Here is a 13815-nt window from a genome sequence, read left to right as displayed (position 1 = left end):
GTCCAAGATAGTGTTTTTTTAGACTGGCTGCCACGAGCTGAAACGAATGCAGCCAAGAGCGAGCGTCTGTGACTTACGGTTCAAGAGTTATTCACAGAAACATGGTTCTAAACTTTGCTGCCAGCCGCGAAAGCGAAAGTAACCAAGATCGAGCGTCTAGGATTTACTTGTCAATAGCTCGCCTGGGAAACTTTCAGATAAGTCAAAGACAGTGCTTCTATGCTAATTTCCAGGCGCTGAGACGAATGCCGCCAAGATCAAGCGTCTAAGACTTACGGTTCAAGAATTAGCCTCAGAAACAGTGGGAAACAGTGCTTCTATACTAATTGCCAGGCGCTGAGACGAATGCCGCCAAGATCGAGCGTCTATGACTTACGGTTCAAGAATTAGCCTCAGAAACAGTGGTTTTGAACATGCTGCCAATAGCTCGCCTGGAAACATCCAGAGAAGTCCAAGATAGTGATTTTTTAGACTGGCTGCCACGAGCTGAAACGAATGCAGCCAAGAGCGAGCGTCTGTGACTTACGGTTCAAGAGTTATTCACAGAAACATGGTTCTGTACTTTGCTGCCAGCCGCGAAAGCGAAAGTAACCAAGATCGAGCGTCTAGGATTTACTTGTGAATAGCTCGCCTGGGAAACTTTCAGATAAGTCAAAGACAGTGCTTCTATGCTAATTGCCAGGCGCTGAGACGAATGCCGCCAAGATCAAGCGTCTAAGACTTACGGTTCAAGAATTAGCCTCAGAAACAGTGGGAAACAGTGCTTCTATACTAATTGCCAGGCGCTGAGACGAATGCCGCCAAGATCGAGCGTCTATGACTTACGGTTCAAGAATTAGCCTCAGAAACAGTGGTTTTGAACCGGCTGCCAATAGCTCGCCTGGGAAACATCCAGAGAAGTCCAAGATAGTGTTTTTTAGACTGGCTGCCACGAGCTGAAACGAATGCAGCCAAGAGCGAGCGTCTGTGACTTACGGTTCAAGAGTTATTCACAGAAACATGGTTCTGAACTTTGCTGCCAGCCGCGAAAGCGAAAGTAACCAAGATCGAGCGTCTAGGATTTACTTGTCAATAGCTCGCATGGGAAACATCCAGAGAAGTCAAAGACAGTGCTTCTATACTAATTGCCAGGCGCTGAGACGAATGCCGCCAAGGTCGAGCGTCTATGACTTACGGTTCAAGAATTAGCCTCAGAAACAGTGGTTCTGAACATGCTGCCAATAGCTCGCCTGGGAAACATCCAGAGAAGTCCAAGATAGTGTTTTTTTAGACTGGCTGCCACGAGCTGAAACGAATGCAGCCAAGAGCGAGCGTCTGTGACTTACGGTTCAAGAGTTATTCACAGAAACATGGTTCTAAACTTTGCTGCCAGCCGCGAAAGCGAAAGTAACCAAGATCGAGCGTCTAGGATTTACTTGTGAATAGCTCGCCTGGGAAACTTTCAGATAAGTCAAAGACAGTGCTTCTATGCTAATTGCCAGGCGCTGAGACGAATGCCGCCAAGATCAAGCGTCTAAGACTTACGGTTCAAGAATTAGCCTCAGAAACAGTGGGAAACAGTGCTTCTTTACTAATTGCCAGGCGCTGAGACGAATGCCGCCAAGATCGAGCGTCTATGACTTACGGTTCAAGAATTAGCCTCAGAAACAGTGGTTTTGAACCGGCTGCCAATAGCTCGCCTGGGAAACATCCAGAGAAGTCCAAGATAGTGTTTTTTTAGACTGGCTGCCACGAGCTGAAACGAATGCAGCCAAGAGCGAGCGTCTGTGACTTACGGTTCAAGAGTTATTCACAGAAACATGGTTCTGAACTTTGCTGCCAGCCGCGAAAGCGAAAGTAACCAAGATCGAGCGTCTAGGATTTACTTGTCAATAGCTCGCATGGGAAACATCCAGAGAAGTCAAAGACAGTGCTTCTATACTAATTGCCAGGCGCTGAGACGAATGCCGCCAAGATCGAGCGTCTATGACTTACGGTTCAAGAATTAGCCTCAGAAACAGTGGGAAACAGTGCTTCTATACTAATTGCCAGGCGCTGAGACGAATGCCGCCAAGATCGAGCGTCTATGACTTACGGTTCAAGAATTAGCCTCAGAAACAGTGGTTCTGAACATGCTGCCAATAGCTCGCCTGGGAAACATCCAGAGAAGTCCAAGATAGTGTTTTTTTAGACTGGCTGCCACGAGCTGAAACGAATGCAGCCAAGAGCGAGCGTCTGTGACTTACGGTTCAAGAGTTATTCACAGAAACATGGTTCTAAACTTTGCTGCCAGCCGCGAAAGCGAAAGTAACCAAGATCGAGCGTCTAGGATTTACTTGTCAATAGCTCGCCTGGGAAACTTTCAGATAAGTCAAAGACAGTGCTTCTATGCTAATTGTCAGGCGCTGAGACGAATGCCGCCAAGATCAAGCGTCTAAGACTTACGGTTCAAGAATTAGCCTCAGAAACAGTGGGAAACAGTGCTTCTATACTAATTGCCAGGCGCTGAGACGAATGCCGCCAAGATCGAGCGTCTATGACTTACGGTTCAAGAATTAGCCTCAGAAACAGTGGTTTTGAACCGGCTGCCAATAGCTCGCCTGGGAAACATCCAGAGAAGTCCAAGATAGTGTTTTTTTAGACTGGCTGCCACGAGCTGAAACGAATGCAGCCAAGAGCGAGCGTCTGTGACTTACGGTTCAAGAGTTATTCACAGAAACATGGTTCTGAACTTTGCTGCCAGCCGCGAAAGCGAAAGTAACCAAGATCGAGCGTCTAGGATTTACTTGTCAATAGCTCGCATGGGAAACATCCAGAGAAGTCAAAGACAGTGCTTCTATACTAATTGCCAGGCGCTGAGACGAATGCCGCCAAGATCGAGCGTCTATGACTTACGGTTCAAGAATTAGCCTCAGAAACAGTGGTTCTGAACATGCTGCCAATAGCTCGCCTGGGAAACATCCAGAGAAGTCCAAGATAGTGTTTTTTTAGACTGGCTGCCACGAGCTGAAACGAATGCAGCCAAGAGCGAGCGTCTGTGACTTACGGTTCAAGAGTTATTCACAGAAACATGGTTCTAAACTTTGCTGCCAGCCGCGAAAGCGAAAGTAACCAAGATCGAGCGTCTAGGATTTACTTGTCAATAGCTCGCCTGGGAAACTTTCAGATAAGTCAAAGACAGTGCTTCTATGCTAATTGCCAGGCGCTGAGACGAATGCCGCCAAGATCAAGCGTCTAAGACTTACGGTTCAAGAATTAGCCTCAGAAACAGTGGGAAACAGTGCTTCTATACTAATTGCCAGGCGCTGAGACGAATGCCGCCAAGATCGAGCGTCTATGACTTACGGTTCAAGAATTAGCCTCAGAAACAGTGGTTTTGAACATGCTGCCAATTGCTCGCCTGGGAAACATCCAGAGAAGTCCAAGATAGTGTTTTTTTAGACTGGCTGCCACAAGCTGAAACGAATGCAGCCAAGAGCGAGCGTCTGTGACTTACGGTTCAAGAGTTATTCACAGAAACATGGTTCTGTACTTTGCTGCCAGCCGCGAAAGCGAAAGTAACCAAGATCGAGCGTCTAGGATTTACTTGTGAATAGCTCGCCTGGGAAACTTTCAGATAAGTCAAAGACAGTGCTTCTATGCTAATTGCCAGGCGCTGAGACGAATGCCGCCAAGATCAAGCGTCTAAGACTTACGGTTCAAGAATTAGCCTCAGAAACAGTGGGAAACAGTGCTTCTATACTAATTGCCAGGCGCTGAGACGAATGCCGCCAAGATCGAGCTTCTATGACTTACGGTTCAAGAATTAGCCTCAGAAACAGTGGTTTTGAACCGGCTGCCAATAGCTCGCCTGGGAAACATCCAGAGAAGTCAAAGACAGTGCTTCTATACTAATTGCCAGGTGCTGAGACGAATGCCGCCAAGGTCGAGCGTCTATGACTTACGGTTCAAGAATTAGCCTCAGAAACAGTGGTTCTGAACATGCTGCCAATAGCTCGCCTGGGAAACATCCAGAGAAGTCCAAGATAGTGTTTTTTTAGACTGGCTGCCACGAGCTGAAACGAATGCAGCCAAGAGCGAGCGTCTGTGACTTACGGTTCAAGAGTTATTCACAGAAACATGGTTCTAAACTTTGCTGCCAGCCGCGAAAGCGAAAGTAACCAAGATCGAGCGTCTAGGATTTACTTGTCAATAGCTCGCCTGGGAAACTTTCAGATAAGTCAAAGACAGTGCTTCTATGCTAATTGCCAGGCGCTGAGACGAATGCCGCCAAGATCAAGCGTCTAAGACTTACGGTTCAAGAATTAGCCTCAGAAACAGTGGGAAACAGTGCTTCTATACTAATTGCCAGGCGCTGAGACGAATGCCGCCAAGATCGAGCGTCTATGACTTACGGTTCAAGAATTAGCCTCAGAAACAGTGGTTTTGAACATGCTGCCAATAGCTCGCCTGGGAAACATCCAGAGAAGTCCAAGATAGTGTTTTTTTAGACTGGCTGCCACGAGCTGAAACGAATGCAGCCAAGAGCGAGCGTCTGTGACTTACGGTTCAAGAGTTATTCACAGAAACATGGTTCTGTACTTTGCTGCCAGCCGCGAAAGCGAAAGTAACCAAGATCGAGCGTCTAGGATTTACTTGTGAATAGCTCGCCTGGGAAACTTTCAGATAAGTCAAAGACAGTGCTTCTATGCTAATTGCCAGGCGCTGAGACGAATGCCGCCAAGATCAAGCGTCTAAGACTTACGGTTCAAGAATTAGCCTCAGAAACAGTGGGAAACAGTGCTTCTATACTAATTGCCAGGCGCTGAGACGAATGCCGCCAAGATCGAGCGTCTATGACTTACGGTTCAAGAATTAGCCTCAGAAACAGTGGTTTTGAACCGGCTGCCAATAGCTCGCCTGGGAAACATCCAGAGAAGTCCAAGATAGTGTTTTTTTAGACTGGCTGCCACGAGCTGAAACGAATGCAGCCAAGAGCGAGCGTCTGTGACTTACGGTTCAAGAGTTATTCGCAGAAACATGGTTCTGAACTTTGCTGCCAGCCGCGAAAGCGAAAGTAACCAAGATCGAGCGTCTAGGATTTACTTGTCAATAGCTCGCATGGGAAACATCCAGAGAAGTCAAAGACAGTGCTTCTATACTAATTGCCAGGCGCTGAGACGAATGCCGCCAAGATCGAGCGTCTATGACTTACGGTTCAAGAATTAGCCTCAGAAACAGTGGTTCTGAACATGCTGCCAATAGCTCGCCTGGGAAACATCCAGAGAAGTCCAAGATAGTGTTTTTTAGACTGGCTGCCACGAGCTGAAACGAATGCAGCCAAGAGCGAGCGTCTGTGACTTACGGTTCAAGAGTTATTCACAGAAACATGGTTCTGAACTTTGCTGCCAGCCGCGAAAGCGAAAGTAACCAAGATCGAGCGTCTAGGATTTACTTGTGAATAGCTCGCCTGGGAAACTTTCAGATAAGTCAAAGACAGTGCTTCTATACTAATTGCCAGGCGCTGAGACGAATGCCGCCAAGATCAAGCGTCTAAGACTTACGGTTCAAGAATTAGCCTCAGAAACAGTGGGAAACAGTGCTTCTATACTAATTGCCAGGCGCTGAGACGAATGCCGCCAAGATCGAGCGTCTATGACTTACGGTTCAAGAATTAGCCTCAGAAACAGTGGTTTTGAACATGCTGCCAATAGCTCGCCTGGGAAACATCCAGAGAAGTCCAAGATAGTGTTTTTTTAGACTGGCTGCCACGAGCTGAAACGAATGCAGCCAAGAGCGAGCGTCTGTGACTTACGGTTCAAGAGTTATTCACAGAAACATGGTTCTGAACTTTGTTGCCAGCCGCGAAAGCGAAAGTAACCAAGATCGAGCGTCTAGGATTTACTTGTGAATAGCTCGCCTGGGAAACATCCAGAGAAGTCAAAGACAGTGCTTCTATACTAATTGCCAGGCGCTGAGACGAATGCCGCCAAGATCAAGCGTCTAAGACTTACGGTTCAAGAATTAGCCTCAGAAACAGTGGTTCAAAACATGCTGCCAATAGCTCGCCTGGGAAACATCCAGAGAAGTCCAAGATAGTGTTTTTTAGACTGGCTGCCACGAGCTGAAACGAATGCAGCCAAGAGCGAGCGTCTGTGACTTACGGTTCAAGAGTTATTCACAGAAACATGGTTCGGAACTTTGCTGCCAGCCGCGAAAGCGAAAATAACCAAGATCGAGCGTCTAGGATTTACTTGTCAATAGCTCGCCTGGGAAACATCCAGAGAAGTCAAAGACAGTGCTTCTATACTAATTGCCAGGTGCTGAGACGAATGCCGCCAAGGTCGAGCGTCTATGACTTACGGTTCAAGAATTAGCCTCAGAAACAGTGGTTTTGAACATGCTGCCAATAGCTCGCCTGGGAAACATCCAGAGAAGTCCAAGATAGTGTTTTTTTAGACTGGCTGCCACGAGCTGAAACGCATGCAGCCAAGAGCGAGCGTCTGTGACTTACGGTTCAAAAGTTATTCACATATACATGGTTCTGAACTTTGCTGCCAGCCGCGAAAGCGAAAGCAACCAAGATCGAGCGTCTAGGATTTACTTGTGAATAGCTCGCCTGGAAAAAATCCAGAGAAGTCAAAAACAGTGCAGCTATACTAATTGCCAGGCGCTGAGACGAATGCCGCCAAGATCAAGCGTCTAAGACTTACGGTTCAAGAATTAGCCTCAGAAACAGTGGGAAACAGTGCTTCTATACTAATTGTCAGGCGCTGAGACGAATGCCGCCAAGATCGAGCGTCTATGACTTACGGTTCAAGAATTAGCCTCAGAAACAGTGGTTCTGAACATGCTGCCAATAGCTCGCCTGGGAAACATCCAGAGAAGTCCAAGATAGTGTTTTTTAGAATGGCTGCCACGAGCTGAAACGAATGCAGCCAAGAGCGAGCGTCTGTCACTTACGGTTCAAGAGTTATTCACAGAAACATGGTTCTGAACTTTGCTGCCAGCCGCGAAAGCAAAAATAACCAAGATCGAGCGTCTAGGATTTACTTGTCAATAGCTCGCCTGGGAAACATCCAGTGAAGTCAAAGACAGTGCTTCTATACTAATTGCCAGGCGCTGAGACGAATGCCGCCAAGATCGAGCGTCTATGACTTACGGTTCAAGAATTAGCCTCAGAAACAGTGGGAAACAGTGCTTCTATACTAATTTCCAGGTGCTGAGACGAATGCCGCCAAGATCGAGCGTCTATGACTTACGGTTCAAGAATTAGCCTCAGAAACAGTGGTTCTAAACATGCTGCCAATAGCTCGCCTGGGAAACATCCAGAGAAGTCCAAGATAGTGTTTTTTAGACTGACTGCCACGAGCTGAAACGAATGCAGCCAAGAGCGAGCGTCTGTCACTTACGGTTCAAGAGTTATTCACAGAAACATGGTTCTGAACTTTGCTGCCAGCCGCGAAAGCGAAAATAACCAAGATCGAGCGTCTAGGATTTACTTGTCAATAGCTCGCCTGGGAAACATCCAGAGAAGTCAAAGATAGTGCTTCCATACTAATTGCCAGGCGCTGAGACGAATGCCGCCAAGATCAAGCGTCTAGGATTTACTTGTCAATAGCTCGCCTGGGAAACTTTCAGATAAGTCAAAGACAGTGCTTCTATGCTAATTGCCAGGCGCTGAGACGAATGCCGCCAAGATCAAGCGTCTAAGACTTACGGTTCAAGAATTAGCCTCAGAAACAGTGGGAAACAGTGCTTCTATACTAATTGCCAGGCGCTGAGACGAATGCCGCCAAGATCGAGCGTCTATGACTTACGGTTCAAGAATTAGCCTCAGAAACAGTGGTTTTGAACATGCTGCCAATAGCTCGCCTGGGAAACATCCAGAGAAGTCCAAGATAGTGTTTTTTTAGACTGGCTGCCACGAGCTGAAACGAATGCAGCCAAGAGCGAGCGTCTGTGACTTACGGTTCAAAAGTTATTCACATAAACATGGTTCTGTACTTTGCTGCCAGCCGCGAAAGCGAAAGTAACCAAGATCGAGCGTCTAGGATTTACTTGTGAATAGCTCGCCTGGGAAACTTTCAGATAAGTCAAAGACAGTGCTTCTATGCTAATTGCCAGGCGCTGAGACGAATGCCGCCAAGATCAAGCGTCTAAGACTTACGGTTCAAGAATTAGCCTCAGAAACAGTGGGAAACAGTGCTTCTATACTAATTGCCAGGCGCTGAGACGAATGCCGCCAAGATCGAGCGTCTATGACTTACGGTACAAGAATTAGCCTCAGAAACAGTGGTTTTGAACCGGCTGCCAATAGCTCGCCTGGGAAACATCCAGAGAAGTCCAAGATAGTGTTTTTTTAGACTGGCTGCCACGAGCTGAAACGAATGCAGCCAAGAGCGAGCGTCTGTGACTTACGGTTCAAGAGTTATTCACAGAAACATGGTTCTGAACTTTGCTGCCAGCCGCGAAAGCGAAAGTAGCGTCTAGGATTTACTTGTCCATAGCTCGCCTGGGAAACATCCAGAGAAGTCAAAGACAGTGCTTCTATACTAATTGCCAGGCGCTGAGACGAATGCCGCCAAGATCGAGCGTCTATGACTTACGGATCAAGAATTAGCCTCAGAAACAGTGGGAAACAGTGCTTCTATACTAATTGCCAGGCGCTGAGACGAATGCCGCCAAGATCGAGCGTCTATGACTTACGGTTCAAGAATTAGCCTCAGAAACAGTGGTTCTGAACATGCTGCCAATAGCTCGCCTGGGAAACATCCAGAGAAGTCCAAGATAGTGTTTTTTTAGACTGGCTGCCACGAGCTGAAACGAATGCAGCCAAGAGCGAGCGTCTGTGACTTACGGTTCAAGAGTTATTCACAGAAACATGGTTCTAAACTTTGCTGCCAGCCGCGAAAGCGAAAGTAACCAAGATCGAGCGTCTAGGATTTACTTGTCAATAGCTCGCCTGGGAAACTTTCAGATAAGTCAAAGACAGTGCTTCTATGCTAATTTCCAGGCGCTGAGACGAATGCCGCCAAGATCAAGCGTCTAAGACTTACGGTTCAAGAATTAGCCTCAGAAACAGTGGGAAACAGTGCTTCTATACTAATTGCCAGGCGCTGAGACGAATGCCGCCAAGATCGAGCGTCTATGACTTACGGTTCAAGAATTAGCCTCAGAAACAGTGGTTTTGAACATGCTGCCAATAGCTCGCCTGGGAAACATCCAGAGAAGTCCAAGATAGTGATTTTTTAGACTGGCTGCCACGAGCTGAAACGAATGCAGCCAAGAGCGAGCGTCTGTGACTTACGGTTCAAGAGTTATTCACAGAAACATGGTTCTGTACTTTGCTGCCAGCCGCGAAAGCGAAAGTAACCAAGATCGAGCGTCTAGGATTTACTTGTGAATAGCTCGCCTGGGAAACTTTCAGATAAGTCAAAGACAGTGCTTCTATGCTAATTGCCAGGCGCTGAGACGAATGCCGCCAAGATCGAGCGTCTATGACTTACGGTTCAAGAATTAGCCTCAGAAACAGTGGTTTTGAACCGGCTGCCAATAGCTCGCCTGGGAAACATCCAGAGAAGTCCAAGATAGTGTTTTTTTAGACTGGCTGCCACGAGCTGAAACGAATGCAGCCAAGAGCGAGCGTCTGTGACTTACGGTTCAAGAGTTATTCACAGAAACATGGTTCTGAACTTTGCTGCCAGCCGCGAAAGCGAAAGTAGCGTCTAGGATTTACTTGTCAATAGCTCGCATGGGAAACATCCAGAGAAGTCAAAGACAGTGCTTCTATACTAATTGCCAGGCGCTGAGACGAATGCCGCCAAGATCGAGCGTCTATGACTTACGGTTCAAGAATTAGCCTCAGAAACAGTGGTTCTGAACATGCTGCCAATAGCTCGCCTGGGAAACATCCAGAGAAGTCCAAGATAGTGTTTTTTTAGACTGGCTGCCACGAGCTGAAACGAATGCAGCCAAGAGCGAGCGTCTGTGACTTACGGTTCAAGAGTTATTCACAGAAACATGGTTCTAAACTTTGCTGCCAGCCGCGAAAGCGAAAGTAACCAAGATCGAGCGTCTAGGATTTACTTGTCAATAGCTCGCCTGGGAAACTTTCAGATAAGTCAAAGACAGTGCTTCTATGCTAATTGCCTGGCGCTGAGACGAATGCCGCCAAGATCAAGCGTCTAAGACTTACGGTTCAAGAATTAGCCTCAGAAACAGTGGGAAACAGTGCTTCTATACTAATTGCCAGGCGCTGAGACGAATGCCGCCAAGATCGAGCGTCTATGACTTACGGTTCAAGAATTAGCCTCAGAAACAGTGGTTTTGAACATGCTGCCAATAGCTCGCCTGGGAAACATCCAGAGAAGTCCAAGATAGTGATTTTTTAGACTGGCTGCCACGAGCTGAAACGAATGCAGCCAAGAGCGAGCGTCTGTGACTTACGGTTCAAGAGTTATTCACAGAAACATGGTTCTGTACTTTGCTGCCAGCCGCGAAAGCGAAAGTAACCAAGATCGAGCGTCTAGGATTTACTTGTGAATAGCTCGCCTGGGAAACTTTCAGATAAGTCAAAGACAGTGCTTCTATGCTAATTGCCAGGCGCTGAGACGAATGCCGCCAAGATCAAGCGTCTAAGACTTACGGTTCAAGAATTAGCCTCAGAAACAGTGGGAAACAGTGCTTCTATACTAATTGCCAGGCGCTGAGACGAATGCCGCCAAGATCGAGCGTCTATGACTTACGGTTCAAGAATTAGCCTCAGAAACAGTGGTTTTGAACCGGCTGCCAATAGCTCGCCTGGGAAACATCCAGAGAAGTCCAAGATAGTGTTTTTTTAGACTGGCTGCCACGAGCTGAAACGAATGCAGCCAAGAGCGAGCGTCTGTGACTTACGGTTCAAGAGTTATTCACAGAAACATGGTTCTAAACTTTGCTGCCAGCCGCGAAAGCGAAAGTAACCAAGATCGAGCGTCTAGGATTTACTTGTCAATAGCTCGCCTGGGAAACTTTCAGATAAGTCAAAGACAGTGCTTCTATGCTAATTTCCAGGCGCTGAGACGAATGCCGCCAAGATCAAGCGTCTAAGACTTACGGTTCAAGAATTAGCCTCAGAAACAGTGGGAAACAGTGCTTCTATACTAATTGCCAGGCGCTGAGACGAATGCCGCCAAGATCGAGCGTCTATGACTTACGGTTCAAGAATTAGCCTCAGAAACAGTGGTTTTGAACATGCTGCCAATAGCTCGCCTGGGAAACATCCAGAGAAGTCCAAGATAGTGATTTTTTAGACTGGCTGCCACGAGCTGAAACGAATGCAGCCAAGAGCGAGCGTCTGTGACTTACGGTTCAAGAGTTATTCACAGAAACATGGTTCTGTACTTTGCTGCCAGCCGCGAAAGCGAAAGTAACCAAGATCGAGCGTCTAGGATTTACTTGTGAATAGCTCGCCTGGGAAACTTTCAGATAAGTCAAAGACAGTGCTTCTATGCTAATTGCCAGGCGCTGAGACGAATGCCGCCAAGATCAAGCGTCTAAGACTTACGGTTCAAGAATTAGCCTCAGAAACAGTGGGAAACAGTGCTTCTATACTAATTGCCAGGCGCTGAGACGAATGCCGCCAAGATCGAGCGTCTATGACTTACGGTTCAAGAATTAGCCTCAGAAACAGTGGTTTTGAACCGGCTGCCAATAGCTCGCCTGGGAAACATCCAGAGAAGTCCAAGATAGTGTTTTTTTAGACTGGCTGCCACGAGCTGAAACGAATGCAGCCAAGAGCGAGCGTCTGTGACTTACGGTTCAAGAGTTATTCACAGAAACATGGTTCTGAACTTTGCTGCCAGCCGCGAAAGCGAAAGTAACCAAGATCGAGCGTCTAGGATTTACTTGTCAATAGCTCGCATGGGAAACATCCAGAGAAGTCAAAGACAGTGCTTCTATACTAATTGCCAGGCGCTGAGACGAATGCCGCCAAGATCGAGCGTCTATGACTTACGGTTCAAGAATTAGCCTCAGAAACAGTGGGAAACAGTGCTTCTATACTAATTGCCAGGCGCTGAGACGAATGCCGCCAAGATCAAGCGTCTAAGACTTACGGTTCAAGAATTAGCCTCAGAAACAGTGGGAAACAGTGCTTCTATACTAATTGCCAGGCGCTGAGACGAATGCCGCCAAGATCGAGCGTCTATGACTTACGGTTCAAGAATTAGCCTCAGAAACAGTGGTTCTGAACATGCTGCCAATAGCTCGCCTGGGAAACATCCAGAGAAGTCCAAGATAGTGTTTTTTTAGACTGGCTGCCACGAGCTGAAACGAATGCAGCCAAGAGCGAGCGTCTGTGACTTACGGTTCAAGAGTTATTCACAGAAACATGGTTCTAAACTTTGCTGCCAGCCGCGAAAGCGAAAGTAACCAAGATCGAGCGTCTAGGATTTACTTGTCAATAGCTCGCCTGGGAAACTTTCAGATAAGTCAAAGACAGTGCTTCTATGCTAATTTCCAGGCGCTGAGACGAATGCCGCCAAGATCAAGCGTCTAAGACTTACGGTTCAAGAATTAGCCTCAGAAACAGTGGGAAACAGTGCTTCTATACTAATTGCCAGGCGCTGAGACGAATGCCGCCAAGATCGAGCGTCTATGACTTACGGTTCAAGAATTAGCCTCAGAAACAGTGGTTTTGAACATGCTGCCAATAGCTCGCCTGGGAAACATCCAGAGAAGTCCAAGATAGTGATTTTTTAGACTGGCTGCCACGAGCTGAAACGAATGCAGCCAAGAGCGAGCGTCTGTGACTTACGGTTCAAGAGTTATTCACAGAAACATGGTTCTGTACTTTGCTGCCAGCCGCGAAAGCGAAAGTAACCAAGATCGAGCGTCTAGGATTTACTTGTGAATAGCTCGCCTGGGAAACTTTCAGATAAGTCAAAGACAGTGCTTCTATGCTAATTGCCAGGCGCTGAGACGAATGCCGCCAAGATCAAGCGTCTAAGACTTACGGTTCAAGAATTAGCCTCAGAAACAGTGGGAAACAGTGCTTCTATACTAATTGCCAGGCGCTGAGACGAATGCCGCCAAGATCGAGCGTCTATGACTTACGGTTCAAGAATTAGCCTCAGAAACAGTGGTTTTGAACCGGCTGCCAATAGCTCGCCTGGGAAACATCCAGAGAAGTCCAAGATAGTGTTTTTTTAGACTGGCTGCCACGAGCTGAAACGAATGCAGCCAAGAGCGAGCGTCTGTGACTTACGGTTCAAGAGTTATTCACAGAAACATGGTTCTGAACTTTGCTGCCAGCCGCGAAAGCGAAAGTAACCAAGATCGAGCGTCTAGGATTTACTTGTCAATAGCTCGCATGGGAAACATCCAGAGAAGTCAAAGACAGTGCTTCTATACTAATTGCCAGGCGCTGAGACGAATGCCGCCAAGGTCGAGCGTCTATGACTTACGGTTCAAGAATTAGCCTCAGAAACAGTGGTTCTGAACATGCTGCCAATAGCTCGCCTGGGAAACATCCAGAGAAGTCCAAGATAGTGTTTTTTTAGACTGGCTGCCACGAGCTGAAACGAATGCAGCCAAGAGCGAGCGTCTGTGACTTACGGTTCAAGAGTTATTCACAGAAACATGGTTCTAAACTTTGCTGCCAGCCGCGAAAGCGAAAGTAACCAAGATCGAGCGTCTAGGATTTACTTGTCAATAGCTCGCCTGGGAAACTTTCAGATAAGTCAAAGACAGTGCTTCTATGCTAATTGCCAGGCGCTGAGACGAATGCCGCCAAGATCAAGCGTCTAAGACTTACGGTTCAAGAATTAGCCTCAGAAACAGTGGGAAACAGTGCTTCTATACTAATTGCCAGGC

This window comes from Rhinoderma darwinii, unplaced genomic scaffold, assembly GCF_050947455.1.
Source record: "Rhinoderma darwinii isolate aRhiDar2 unplaced genomic scaffold, aRhiDar2.hap1 Scaffold_469, whole genome shotgun sequence".
NCBI classification, from domain to species: domain Eukaryota; kingdom Metazoa; phylum Chordata; class Amphibia; order Anura; family Rhinodermatidae; genus Rhinoderma; species Rhinoderma darwinii.
Note: the sequence above shows the minus strand (reverse complement) of the source record.